Source organism: Gallus gallus, chromosome 6 (assembly GCF_016699485.2).
Source record: "Gallus gallus isolate bGalGal1 chromosome 6, bGalGal1.mat.broiler.GRCg7b, whole genome shotgun sequence".
In the NCBI taxonomy this organism is placed as follows: domain Eukaryota; kingdom Metazoa; phylum Chordata; class Aves; order Galliformes; family Phasianidae; genus Gallus; species Gallus gallus.
This window is the reverse complement of record NC_052537.1, coordinates 18,115,324-18,129,297: the sequence shown is the minus strand read 5'-3', so window position 1 is coordinate 18,129,297 and position 13,974 is coordinate 18,115,324. Positions and strand designations below refer to the sequence as shown.

At 49.0% G+C, this 13,974-nt stretch overlaps 1 long non-coding RNA gene across 1 annotated transcript; it reads right to left on the bottom strand.

Moving 5' to 3' along the window:
• Positions 1-1,068: 1,068 nt before the first annotated feature.
• LOC124418050 lies at positions 1,069-13,690 on the bottom strand. Its single transcript, XR_006939566.1, has 3 exons — positions 12,317-13,690; positions 8,160-8,221; positions 1,069-1,662 (listed from the first exon to the last, which is right to left on the bottom strand). It is a non-coding gene; the product is annotated as an uncharacterized LOC124418050 (long non-coding RNA).
• Between the last annotated feature and the right edge of the window lie 284 nt (positions 13,691-13,974).

The window sequence follows — 13,974 nt, the reverse complement described above, 5'->3', positions numbered from 1 at the left end:
GAGATGCAGTTTATCAATTTGTCACAAAAAATGTAGCAATCAGAAGTGGAGAACATCAGGGGCGGCTTGTGGATCGATCTGTGTCAGTGCCTCACAGCATGGTTTTGCATTGAGTTCCTCCCAGGTGCCCAGGGAGACAGAGGAAATGGGCTTGGTGCTGGCCACGCCAAAAAGGAGGAATATGGGGAAAACTGAACCACTGGGAGAAGGGTCATCACCAGATATTGGGTGCCCATGGATGGTGCTGTGGTGTGGGGTATGGCAAAGCAGTGGTGCCTAGGGAGCATAGGCTTCCCAAGTGGGTGGTACTAGGAGGTTCAGCCCTTGGTATGGCATTAGCTGGGCTTACAATCAGCCAGGACTTCCCGGACTTCAGGGTAAGGTGAGGAACATGCTAAATGAGCTTCACAAAGACCTTCCCCTTCAGGTGCAGCTCACTGGCATCTAGTGAGGAAAAAGCTCATGTGCTGTTGAGTCACATGGCATAAAGTTGTGGGTGCTGTCTAGCTTATGGGCCACGGACTTCCCACTCCTCTTGGAGATCTGATATGTTGTTAACATCTGGATGTGAGCATTTCTGAGTCCTGCTCACAGCCTTAGTGTTCTCATCCTACCGGTGAGAGCCTTCCTCCAAGCAGTCTGAACAGTCCATGTTCTGGGTTTTGAGAGTTCAGACTGACTCCTCAGCCTTGATCTCTTCCTGTTCATGGCTCGTGCATGAAAGATATTTGTGGCTATTTAAAGTGTCTTGATTGAAGGTGTCTTGGTTGAAGGTATCAAGACCTAGCAAAGAGGGAAGAGCTTCACCAAAACTATCCATCTTAGAAAAAATACCCTCTCTGCAACTTGAGGTGGTTTTGTTGGGAGTGTCACCATCTCTGAAGAGCGTATTGACTGTCTGGGATCTTTCTTATCAAAAAGCTTGATCTTTTAGTCATGAAAATCTGAGTTTTCTCAATTAGAAAATAAAAATCACTTCTAGACCATGTGGCTATGAGCTTTTCAAAGTAAGCCCTAAAGGCTAAATAAAAAACAGAGGGCAAAGGAAGAAATGCTCGTAGTCAGATGGCTGGTTGCATTTGTTTTAATGAAATCAAACTTTTGATTTGCAGCTCTCCCTTATGGAATTTTTGTTGTGAATGCTTGGGTACAGCAAACAGGGAAAATAAACCCAAGGCAAATGTTTAATGAGCACCTCTTTCAGAGCAGGCACTGTAGGCAGCTGTGATGTCTCTGCAGCAGAGCCTGGCACCAGACTTCAGTCACCAGTTGGACTCCAGCATTTTTTATTTTTTATTGCTAAAGCAAAACTTCCCGCTATTCCAACAGATGGGGGATGGCCTGTAGAAGCCAGCAGCGTCCTTGGTGGGCTGTGGAATCAACAGGAGTCTGATAGCAATTTCCCTTCTCCTAAGGCCTTACAGAGCTGTTTCACTCCCTTGGGCCTTTGCAAACGAAGTCATGCACCTGGGTGAGGCGTGAGATGGTGGAAAGTCTGTTCCTACTGAAGGCAGTCTCTCATGCCGGTACTGCTAGCTCTGAAGGCAATTATATTCTTGCTAGGGTTGTTGAGTTCCTGTGTGAGGCCTCCTGGCTTGCAGTAGTTTTCAGCGTCCTAGGGTGTACAGGTGGGAAAGGGCCCCATCTGGAAGCCACTGAAAGCTGAATAGAGAAGACGAAGGGGAAGGAAAATCAAAGGTGAGATGGTTAATCAATGGCACTGGCTTGCTGCCTGCTGTTTATTCCACCATACCGTGCTGCCTTTTCCCCGTCAGCGTGTCAGCTTCCTTCCAAGTTTATAGTGTGCTCCTGAGAGCCAGTGAAAGGCGCTGCGCTGCTGGGAGGGCTGTATGCACCATGATGGAGAGCTGAGGACTCCTTAAGCTCGATAACACAGCCAGCTAAATCAAGTGATGTGGCTTCTCTATATTGGCACAGGAACAAAAGGCCTGGCTTAACTGGTATGTATTAGCTGAGCAAGACTAGTGCATGTTTACTGCAGGGATACGTGATCTCTGGCCTGTCTGTTTACAGAGCCCAGAGGAGAGAAAGAGAAGGTATCACCTGGAGGTGTAGGCATGCACTGAGATACATTCTGCCCAGACTGGCTCATGGCAGAAATTGTGATGCGATCAAAGCTGATGGCCATCACTCTTGTGTTTGCAGGACACGGGTGGGAGGAAGTCCTGAACTGATCTTCACATGTGACCTTCCTCACCCACAGTTGTCTCCCCTAGCTCTTTCACTAGTCCCACCACTGTCCCTGAGATCTCATATAGCTGCCTGCTATCTCAGCCTCCTTGCTAGGCAAGCAAAGCCTGATGAGTCTCTGAGCTGCCTTGCTCTTCACATGCAGAAGACCACGTAGCTCTGGGTTAGCTACTGATAGAACCTGGGGATTCCTGTTTGACCTGAAGCATATGGTCCTCTTTCACCCTCCACCTTGGAACCTGTAACAAGGTGATCTCTGCTAAGGCTTGAATCTGATGTTGCTCAAATCCAGGGGAAAGAGGCCAGAGCTACAGAGAACTCTTATTTTCACCAGTGGCCTTTTAAAGTGTGACCACTGCACTAGCTGTCCTGTAGCCATGAGCTTCCATGCTGGGTGCCTGATATGGGAGTGCTGGGGGCTGTCTCAGCTGTGCTGATGCCTTGCAGCAAAGTATTTGGAAGGCCCTAGAAAGCAAAGCTGATGTGACAGAGCAGAAAAACATGAGTGCAGAGCAAGAAAGAGGCTGGAGAGAGTGCTGGGGATAAAACGAATGGAGGCAGGGCATGCTGAGAGGTGTGGAGGGAAGGCAAAGGGGCAGGAGATGGGGGGCCCTTCAGATGATGCTTTGCTGCTCTTTCTCTGCACAACTATGAAAACACACTTAAAGCTGTAAAGAGCCTTTGTTTTGGAAAGAGCACCAAATTAACTGTGATGTTCAGACTGCCCTTCAGCAAGCTCAGGGCCTCTTGTTCATTTTCCCCCCAGAGTCCTTTATAGCTTCCACTTTCAAAGAGAGCAGGGCTGGGTAGCCCCTTCCATCCCTCGGGGCCGGTAGAGCCCAGCCTTCCCTCCACCATGTCCCACCCAAGGCTGTGGGGAGGGCCAGGCCACTTATGGCTGTCATATGACCGGCGTGGTATTCCCCAGCACCAGGCTCGGGGGCTAATTAATGCATTCAGGGGCGCTGATGGAGTGGAAAGGCGCTTGTCTGGCGGCAGGGAGCTGGGGGCTGACCAGGGGAGCTGGCGCTCCCCACTCTCCTCATTCTCCCCACTGCCGGCCAGGCCTCCCCTCAATGTCCCATGCTTGGCAGTGCCCCACAGCTTCCCGGTCCCCTGTACTGGGGTGTGGGGGGGCTGGGAGGAAGGGAAGAGAGAATGGCAGCAGGAGAGGCTGAGGTCAGCCAGGCGCTGCGAGCTGGGGCGCTGGCTGGTGGGCGAGGGGCACCGCGGGGCCCTCTCCTTTCACTGCCTCCCAGTTCTGCTCCACAGACCTTCCCTTTGTCAGCCCTCTGAATGGCAGCCCTGCCCGCCTGTGGCCCCACTTTTAATTAGGGCTTCCGCTGCCCGCGCCTGTCCCTCTACTGCTGCCTGGCCTCCCTTGGCCTCCCCCCACTGCTTTTAAATTCTTTGACACAATTTAGGGCCTCTCTCACTTGCCCTGGCTCTCGGCCGGGACGGGAGAAAGGCGAAGGGAAGCCGGCTGGAGCACCAGGAGTCTGGCATGTCCAGGGCTCTGCTGCAGGGGCAGGCACAGGGCTGTCCCTGCTGTCAGCCCGGCATAAAGCAAACATGTCCTGCCTGGTGTGTTGCCATAGCCCAGGTTGGGGGGCCGGGGGGCTTGGAGCCTTTGTAAGGGTTCATCCCAAAAGAATGCTCACAGCTGAACCACCCCCAAGCCTTCCTTCCGTGCAGCAGGCAGTGGGGTGCTCAGATATGGGTTTGGCCCATGAGACATGCCCAATATGTGGTTTTATTGTGGTGTTGGTGGTTTTTGTTTTTCAATCTAAAACACACTTCTTGTGGTCTTTTGGTGACTTGTGCAAAAAGCGGCTCCTGGAATGAGATGTTATTTGGAAGATGTTGCTGGAAAGTGCTGTTTCACAGTTGGGAGGTATATGAAAGGAAGCCCACATTTAATTGCAGTTTCTGTCTTTGTTTTGGACTACTTGGTGGTAGCTAATGGCATTTCAACCAGGAGTTTCAGAGCCACATCCAGACTTCTCAAGACATCAAGCGTGTCAGTGCTGAAGGCAAACATTTGAATCTTCTACACAAAACGTAGTTTGGTGTTACACAGAGACATCTCACAAACTCAAATCTTTAAGAATTTGAAGTGAAAAAATCAGAGAAGCATTAAGGAAAAGACCTCTGTAAGGAAACTTCTATGTCAGGGCTTGAATTGACTGATGATTGAGGTGAAGGGGGTGGCTGGACCAAGAAGCACAGGTGCAAGCAATTCACCCGTGCCTCCCATGTGACTGAAAGGGGTAGTCTCTCCCTGGGCTCATCTAAGGGCTAGCCTCTGGGAAGAGAACATCTTCTTGATGAAGGCTGCTTCCTGAGAGGGAGTGTTCTGTAGCCAACTTTTTCCTATATATGATTATTGATGTTCCTAACAATGCTTTGCCTGGTATCTCAAAGAACTTAGCAGAAGCATTTTACTGCTTCCAAGGACCAGCAGCTGCTAAGATCATCCAGTCCAGCCATCCACCTACCACCAATATTGCGTACCACCAGTATTGCCCACTAAACCATGTCCCTAAGTGCCACATCTCTATGGTTTTTGAACACCTCTAGGCATGTTGACTCTGCCATCTCCCCGGGCAGCTTGTTCTCATGCTTCTTTGCTCTTTCTGAGAAAAGGTTTTTCTTAATATCCAAACTGAACCTCCCCTGGTGTAACCGTAGGCTAATCCGTCTTGTCCTATCAAGAGACTTGAGTGACCATGTGTGGCTAATCTTCCATGGAGAAGTGAGATGCTATGTTTATACAGATACACGCAAGGATGATAAACAGCTTCATCCAGCATTTGTAGATCCTTTTCTGACTAAATCTTGTCTTGTTTGCTCTTCCTTGGGACAAGTGACCCAGAAGCCTGCTTTACCTTGACACTTTTGATATTCCAGCTCTGAAGAGTGGAAAAAAACACTGTGGAATAGGAGGTGATTATGAGACGAACAGAACTTCCTCGTATTGCAGCTCTCCCTCTCCTTTCCTTTGTTAGCAGCTGTTGGCAGCGGGGACCCTCTGCTCAGCAGTCCTCCATGAGTGCTGGGTCTGCAGCTCCAGCCACAGGAGTTCCATCCCAGCCCAGGGCTCACCTTGGTGCCAGCAGCACTCGGCCACAAAAGCGTGGCTGCTTCCCAGGCTGCTAATACCTGTGCATGGCTGGTACGGAGCGGCCCCAGTGCCAGCTGGGTTTGCGCCATGGCAGTGAGATCCAGCAAGCATGAGAGGAGCGGATACTGAGGTGCAGGCCAGGGTGGGTGGTGTGGTTTGGATGTTTCTACCTCATCTGATACAATCAGCATTGCTGTGCACATGAGAGGAAAGTTGTTCGATAGGAATGACCCATGATGCTGGGTTAATTCTGTTTACAAAAGAATAAATATTATAGCGGTGTCTTATAAAAGAGAATCAATAGCTTCCCTTTGCTGGGTGATCCCTTCATGTCTTCGAAAATCGATTCCCCCCCATTCCCCTCCTCCTCGCTGCACAGCTATCTGTTTTTCGGGGTGACGGGGGGGTCAGGCGATTATTGAAGTATATGTGAATTTACAATATTAACGACTCACGACGGTGTGTCCGCAGGTTCACGGTGAATTAATTATCTGTTTAAGAAGCCATGAAGAAATCAATCAATGAAAATTTCTCACTCTTTTGAGAGTGAGGAAGCTTGTCAATTTTTTTTTAACATGCACCACATTTAAAGGAGTAGTACAGCCTTTCTTCAGCAGAGGAGAGATGGGAGAGAAGTAGTTTTGGGGCTGTGGGAGACCCATCCAGTTGGGTGCAGAACTGGCAGCAGCAGCAGCTCCGTGGCTGACCCATTCAGTGGGCAGAAGGCACTAATAGATATCCCAGGGTTATTTTGGCTTGGACTTGAGCCAACAATGGCATTTTCTGGTGTGTGAATATAAGGCCTGGTTTTGTCTAGCATGTGCTGTTTGGTGGGAATGTGCTGGGCGGCAGACAGTGGGGTCTGTCAAGACAAGGTCTGCTCCTACCTTTCCAACCTTGCTGCCCCTCTCTTGGAGACTCATCTGCTGTCACTGAGATGTCAGCGGGCAGCACATGGCTGCATCTCAGCTGCTCCAGGCTGGGGAGAGTGATCTATGCTCCTTCCAGTGATGGCAGCACGAGGCTGGGGATGGTAAACAGGAAAGAGATGTTGAAAGCAATAATCATAGGATGGTTTGTGTCGGAAGGGACCTTTAATGGCAGCCACCTTGAGATGTGCTGGAAGAAGCTGAGCAGAGTCCTTCATGCCTTAGGCAGTCTTCAGCATTGACTACTCTGTCTAAATCTGGGATAGCCACTGCAGAAGAGGCAACTTGTGCCTGCACACCTGAACGCAGACCCTCTGGGCCTCATCTGCAGAGGCGGTCAGGCAACTCTGGACAGCAAATGGCCTGAGGCTGCTCATCTCCCCACCTGGTACTAAAGCTGCAGCCAGGGGAGAGACCCTTATGTTCATACAGACCTGATCAGCGGGTGTTTCACATCCCCAGGGACCTGGAGTCATCCAGGAGGATGAAGGGATATGCTGGGTCATGGCAGCACGTATACCATTAACAGCATCTATATGACATCTTTATGTTATCTTGATGATGTTTCTCTGGATGGGGTTTGATGACTCTTAAATATTGGATCTGAGCATTTCTGTACATTTCAGGCTTTGGCAGGCAAAGCCATATCAACTTTAACGTCAGTCAGAAACTGGAAGGGGAAAAATGGATCCCTGAACTGCTCTGAAGGTGAAGAGGTTTGTCTGTAATTTCTTATACCTGCACTGGCCTTCCTAAAAGCTACTCCATATCACCACTCTCACGTGTCTGTGGAGAATCTCATGTACTGTCACTTAGGTTCTCACTGATACTGCAGTTAAATGGGAAACAACTGGCTCAAGTGGGGAGGAGGGGAAGCTGAAAGGAGAGGGGTGCATGAGGCATGCAGAGCTTTGGCATGAGAAGTGAGCTTGGAAGCTGCTCCTTTTCATCGTCACTAGCTACCAAACAGGCAGCAAGGTGAGGATGCTGCAGAGAGAAAGCCACAGTGGGCAGAAGGGAGGCAGAGGGAAAGTGTGTGAGGACAATGGTGGCAGTCAGCTGGAGATCCTAACAGGCTCGAGGATGGGCAGAGCAGGAACAACCTCTGAGGCTGCTTCGGCCCTCTCAAGCCCAGGCAGACATGGCCCCTTCCCAACCCCATAATCCTACTGGCCTGTGTTGAGAGGAGTCCCCGCCAGGCACACCCATTGCTGTAACTGGAATGGAGAGAAGAGCCCATATTGACACAGGAGCATCTGTGTCAGTAATTGTCATGCAGCCTGGCAAATTGCTTCTATGTGCCATCCCCTCCAGCCGCACAGCTCAGCGGTGGCAGCAGGCCTGGGGGAGGGCTGTACTGCTGCCAGAGACAGCGAGAACCCCAGACCCGATGGAAGGAGTCAGGACCCCACAGGGACCTGTTGGGTCCTAGCCCAGGTCTCTGCTGCTTGACAAGGTCTCACTCAATGGCTACTACTCTAACTGCAGAGCTTTGTTTAACCCAGATCCGTTCTTTGTGCAATAACCCTGATTTAGATCACAATGAGAGGAAAAATCCCCACTGGTTTTTATGCTGTCCTTTACATCAGCCAAAGGAGGTTTGAGGAAGGGTTATACTGCCCCTTGATCATCTTCTGTGCGAGAGATCATGTAGGATGCACTGTGCAGGACAGAGCAGGAGACTATTGTGGCACCTCCCGAAATGCTCATTCTTGGGACAGCACATCTCTTGACAAATGCATTTGCCCCTAGAAAGTGTGATATGGTGACACAGAAAGCGTTGTGGCATCACTTCATCCTACTCCCAGATGCCAGAAGTACATCTTTATACAGTAAATTGTTACAAGGGGACATAAGGCTCTGTTAGTTGGCTGTTAGGAACCAGGGATCCTCACCTGTTTCCTCCTGATGAGCACCCAGCTTGTCTCCCATCCGTATATACAGTTGCTTCCTCAGTCTAGAAAAAGGTAGAACAGAAATGAAAAGTGAAACTTCCAACAGGGATCAGATACCCAGTTTGAGGCCATATAAACCACAGCTTTTGAAATGTTGCAGATGGGCCTTCCAGTGCCCATTGAGGTCACCAGATTGACCAGCGGTGATTGTTTGCATTTCTATCTGTTCTTTTTCATTAATCGCTACTTCTGTATAGTGCGGTTCCAGAAGAGATTATCAAATTTGCCTCCCTGGATCCAAGCATACAACTTTTCTAAAAGACTCCAGGCCTAATCATGACATTCTGAAACAAATAGGGTCTCCAGAATTTGGCTTTGTGTAGGAAACTCTTTAAAAAATGCAGTTATTTGTAAAAGATCCTGGTTAAAGCCAGCCTCCTCATATACTGCCACCGAATATGTGTCCCTGCACCTAGCAGCGGTCCAGCCCCCCTTGTGTCCCAGCTTCTCCAGCTTTGAGAGAACCAGTCAACAAAAACAAAGCTGACAACAAAACACCTGCAAGCTCAAGCATAGCCATTCAATTGAATATTAATGATTTTACCAGCATTGCTTTAATGGCTATGGATTTTGCCTATATATTGAAAAATGTCTGTGTTTGAAACGGAGACCTCATATTCTGTCTTCCGGAGGAGATGTCATTGTTCGGAGCTGTTCTCAAGGCATGGTATAATGTGGGACTGCAATGTCTCCTGGGTTTTCCCAGTCGGTAACCGTCTAGTTGAGGTTGCACCATCCCTTTGTGGAGCTTACAGAGAGGTAATGCCATGCTCTATCCTTTGGGTTAGTGCTTTGATTTGCTGCAGGCGGATCTCTAGCCCTAGCAAAATCAACCTGGTGATTTTATTAATTTAGTTTAGTTAAATATTATGTCCCTGGTGCCAAATAGAAGCAAGTGAAGGAATCCAGTGATTTCAGCTCAGGTGCCTGCTGAGACCAATATACTTCATTTATCTCCAGACCTCCCAGGTAACCATATAATGAGTAAATGGGGTGGTTGTGTCCTGCATTAGAGAGAGAAATAAAATGATATCCTAAACACAAGAAATGCCAGGTGTTTGCTAGCAACTAAAAAATGAGCTCAACTTCCTAAAACGGATACACCCTTGCAGGCTAACAGGTTCTGACAGAGATGTGGTTATGAAAACCAAATGAATATCACGTGCTTAAGGGGTGGCATCCCCGTGCGTGGTAGGCAGTGTTTCAGATGAACCACCCTTTGCCCTAGGTTCACTAGGAAGGAAAGTTCCAGCTGCACTTTAGCCACATTCCTATCAGATCAGAAATGCCACAGGAGCAGTCAATGGAAAAGTCAAGCTCCACAGCTAGAGCGTCGATTCAGAAGACCTGAATCAAAGGAGGGAAACATTGTGGTTTGAAATAGACCTTCTGTGTTTGATAGTACTGGACAACAATATTATGTAAAAGGGATGAAGAAGCTAAGAGGATTAGATGCTAATATACTGCTAGGAAATAGAAGCAGCTGCTCTCATGGAATATATTTATATCCTTCATATTGCAACTACAGTTGGAGGGAGGACCTCCCAAAATACCTGGGGAGTTCATAACCTTGTCCATGGTGTAGTATCCAAATCACAGCAGATAGGCACTTTGAGGCCTAGAGATAGGCTTGTGTTACAAGAGATGTCCCTATAAATGCTTCAGAGGCCAAGGACTTTCCAAACTGAATGTTTCTGGTCTTTAAATCTGATTTCTGCCACTTTCTTTCCCGGTAGAGCAAACACAAACTTTCATTTGACTGACCCACAAAGTCCAGGTAATTGTTGTGAGGCGCCCACCAAAAAAAGATCCATTGTTCAGTCCATTCAGGTATGTGCCCATCTTGTGGTATGTCTATCCTGAAAAACAGTCCAGCCAGAGATCTGTAAGAAGAGAAGCTCACCTGTGCCAACGCCCTATGTCTAGGCACATTCCTCCAGGGCTACGTGTGAGCAAACAAGCCATGCATCTTGCATCTAGCCAACCCTGACCCCTCCTGCATGCTGCCATGCTCCAGAGCTCAGTTCTGACTGTACCTGCCAGCACAGGCACACCCAGTGAGAGGCAGTGCCTGCTGTCAGCTGCAGATGCTGAGTGAGAGGCTTGGCCAAGGACACAGAGGAAAGAAGAGTGACCACTTGAACCTGGATCCCAACCAAGTATACTATCTGTTTGTGACAGTGTTTGAACAGCAACTACTAAAGCTTATTATTTTTTTTTCCCAGGTTGAGCTCTGTCACCGGAGATACGTCATGGCTTTTCTGGCCTGTTGGAAGAGGAAATTCTGCCAGGGAGCGAGCCTGACTCCTTCACTTCCGTGTGAGGCAAGGAAGGAAAGTTCAGTCTCTGAGCTGGTACTTTATGGCAGGTGCATTTAAAGCTATATCAGGACAGCCCTTCTTTCCTGGGAGACCTTCCAGACCCACGCTTAGAGAAGGAGTTCCCATAACAGGACTTCCAGCTGTTCAGCTGGTGGTAACAGATTGGCCTGTGCTGTGAACCAGGCAACAAGCAACTAAGTACTTCCCAGTGGGTTATATACATTCTACTTGTCTTGGTCTCCAATTGCTTCTATATCAGCTGCTATTCCTACCACCAAGAATATGTATTTGTGTATTTTCTGTTCTTTCTTAATACTTAAATCTGAAGGGCTGGGTTGTTCTCTAGGCTATGCCAGTTGGAGTGAAGATCATCTGCAATGAAGATCTTCCAGAATCATATCTTCATGATAAAGATATGTGATCCAAAGGAGGCTAATTTACAGCTAACAACTTAGCTTGCTGTGCTGAAGCCCCAAGGTTCATCTGTGATCTCTTGCACTTTGCCATCATGAATGTCACCAGAAAGGTGCTTGCTGGCTATATGTACATCCCCTTTCCCACATGTCTTGGTGAGAGCACAAAAGGAAACCTTAAAGGTATCTACTACTCAGGCTATACCATTGATCATCTTCTCCAGTATTTTCTTTCTTAGTGCACAAGGCAATGCTGTGACAGTGAGAAGAAAGGCATCACCCATCAGTTCTTGTGATGGAGGAAGGCTGTGCTGGTGGAAAGAATGGTTTTTAGAGGTCTGTGTGGAACACAGAGCACCCTGCATGTGTTGCTCCTCCTGCAGAGTGCACCAGTCTTCTTTTCGCTGTTTGTGAATCCATCAGGCAGCCCTGCAGCTCCACAGCTTAGAGCCAAGTCTGGCTGGCTGCATGAGGCACATGGGGGACGGGCAGAGGGACAAAGGGGAGTGCAGAATTGAGGCCCAGCTGGTGGGAAATGTTAAGATGGAGGTGACTGTGGGGTGGCACGCTTAGTGTGCAAGATGCCAGGAGCCTGTGATGTCTTTGCAGAGTCCAAGCGGTACCACTGAGTGGGTTGACCTTCTCTCCCCCTGTCCACCTCGGGATGTCATCATCTCACCCCTTAGTCCACTCCTGGACTGGAAAACCAGGGGTTGAAAATCCCACACCGGCACTCCGCATGGGGTTTTGGGAAACCTGTGTGAGTGCGTGTGTGTGTGTGAGTGTGTGTGTGTGTGTGAGGGAGGCACATGTCCCAGGGAGGGGCCATATGTGCACAGCAGCTCAGCTGGAGTTCCCTCCTCCCTCTCCAAAGCATCCCTGACACTCTAGGTGAATATTTGAAAGACAGGATCGGGGCTTTGGTTCGAGAGTCTCTTTGTACGGTGCTAACTGGTTTCAGGGCTGTAATTATCTCTCCAAGAGAAGCTGTAAATTGGATTAAGGCACTGAGTTGCAGCTGAGTGAGCTCCCTCCATTGCCCCACCTGGTGGGCTGCTGAGCGATAACAAAAAATGCCGAGAAATCGGATTTGGATTCTGCTTCACACTCATGGCTTCCTTCTGGAAAAAATGAAATTTTTCCGGCAGAAAGGGCTGGCATGGGTTTGCTGGCAGTATCAGTCCTGGGCTCGTATCATCTGCTGGCACTCTTCCGGAAACGCGATCCCCTCCGTTATCAGAGAGAAATAAATAAATAAACAGCAGGAGATGTTTTGGCAAGGAAGGAGGAATCGCACCGAGAGGCGTGCGCATCCGCACACACATGCACGCACACAAATACACACACACACACACACACTCACCTCGGCACGGGGTCCTCACAGCCCGAGCTGCCTGCCGCAGGCAGAGGAGAGAGAGGGAGGTGGCAGCACAGGCACAGGGAGATGGTTGGGTTTGTTGTTTCGTTTTTAAGTTTTTGTCCTCTGGGCTGAAAGAAAAGCCCATTTTTAGCAGCTTGTATTGAAGGCGTAGAAGACAAAGGTGCCTTATTTGTGATACAAATTCCTGCCTGCATTTGGGGGACCCCTCCAGCGTCTCTACCTGTGCCCCAGGAATAAGGTACTGTTCCTTTCCAAAGGTGCTTTCAGCAGAATGTAAGAGGGTCCAAATCTTATACAGAGGGGCAGTACAAGTTCTCTGGCTGATTGCAGTGTTTTGACCAGAACAAGCCAACACTGGGCTCCTGGGGGCTTATCCTCCTCCCCATCTGAGGTAGAAGGCGGTTCACATCTTTGTTTTTCATGCTGAGATGTGTATTTGCCTTTCACGGAATTACAGAATCACAGAATTGCAGGGGTTGGAAGGGATGCCTAGAGATCGAGTCCAGCCCTCTACTAAAGCAATTCCCTACAGCAGGTCGCACAGGTCGGCATCCAGGTGGCTCTTGAATATCCCCCGAGAAGGAGACTCCACAACCCCTCTGGGCAGCCTGTTCCAGTGCTCCGTCACTCTGACAGTATAGAAGTTATTCCTTGTGTTTGTATGGAACTTGCTGAGTTCCATTTTCTGCCTATTGCCCTTTGTTCTGTTGCTGCTCACCATCAGAAAGAGTCTGCCCCCATTGACTTGACTTCTGCACATTAGATACTTATAAACAGTTAGGAGATCTTTGGAAATGTGGGAGTGCTGCACTGCAGGCACGTTTAGGGCAGGGTGCATAGATAATCCTGCTGGGATGGGCAGTACTGACCAAAGCCTCTCAGTGGAAAAGTCAGGTTGCAGTCCCAGCTTGTGGGACTCGTGCTGAACAAGTGACTGATGGCTTCACTTCAAAGACTTTCACTGGGAAATGTTTACGATGGAGTGTTTCTGACCATGGAATTAACAGGTTATCCTGGGTTTGGAGGCAGGGCTCCAGAAAGCCTTGGAATTTCAAATCTTGAACTTCATGTACCTCTTCAGGCCAATTTCTGTAATTTCAATCCTTGTGAGATGATCTCCTGCTCTCTGGGAAGAGCAGTACCTGCAAGGCACCAGAGCTGTCTCTGCCTTACACAGGGTGCAAAATTCTACCCAGCAGTCTGAAACACTGCTGATTCCAGGACAGCTTCTTATTTAGGACTAACAAGTAAATCATCTGTAGTATGATTTATTCCAATCTAATGTAGGTTCTTCTCCCTTTTGTCCCCAGATGTGCATCTGCAGCTAAGCCCCTCTAGATCCTTGTGTCCTGCTGTCTGAGGGCATTGCTGATGTACCCCTGGGCAGGGAGCCCCAGCCCTGGGGCTGAAGGATGCTTTGCAAATGAAGGCCACACTGGACCCTCCCAGAGCAGGTCTTCTTCATCCATGCTGCTCTCTACTTTTGAGCATTGCCATGTACCCCTTTCCTCTGGTCTCTGACCTCACGCCACAGGGCAGCATGCATCTACAACAGCCAGTTGGCCTCTCTCTCTCCTGCCCTCATTATGCCAGAAACTCACTTTCTCCTCTCTCGAGTTCGTAGAAAGGGAAAGAGATGT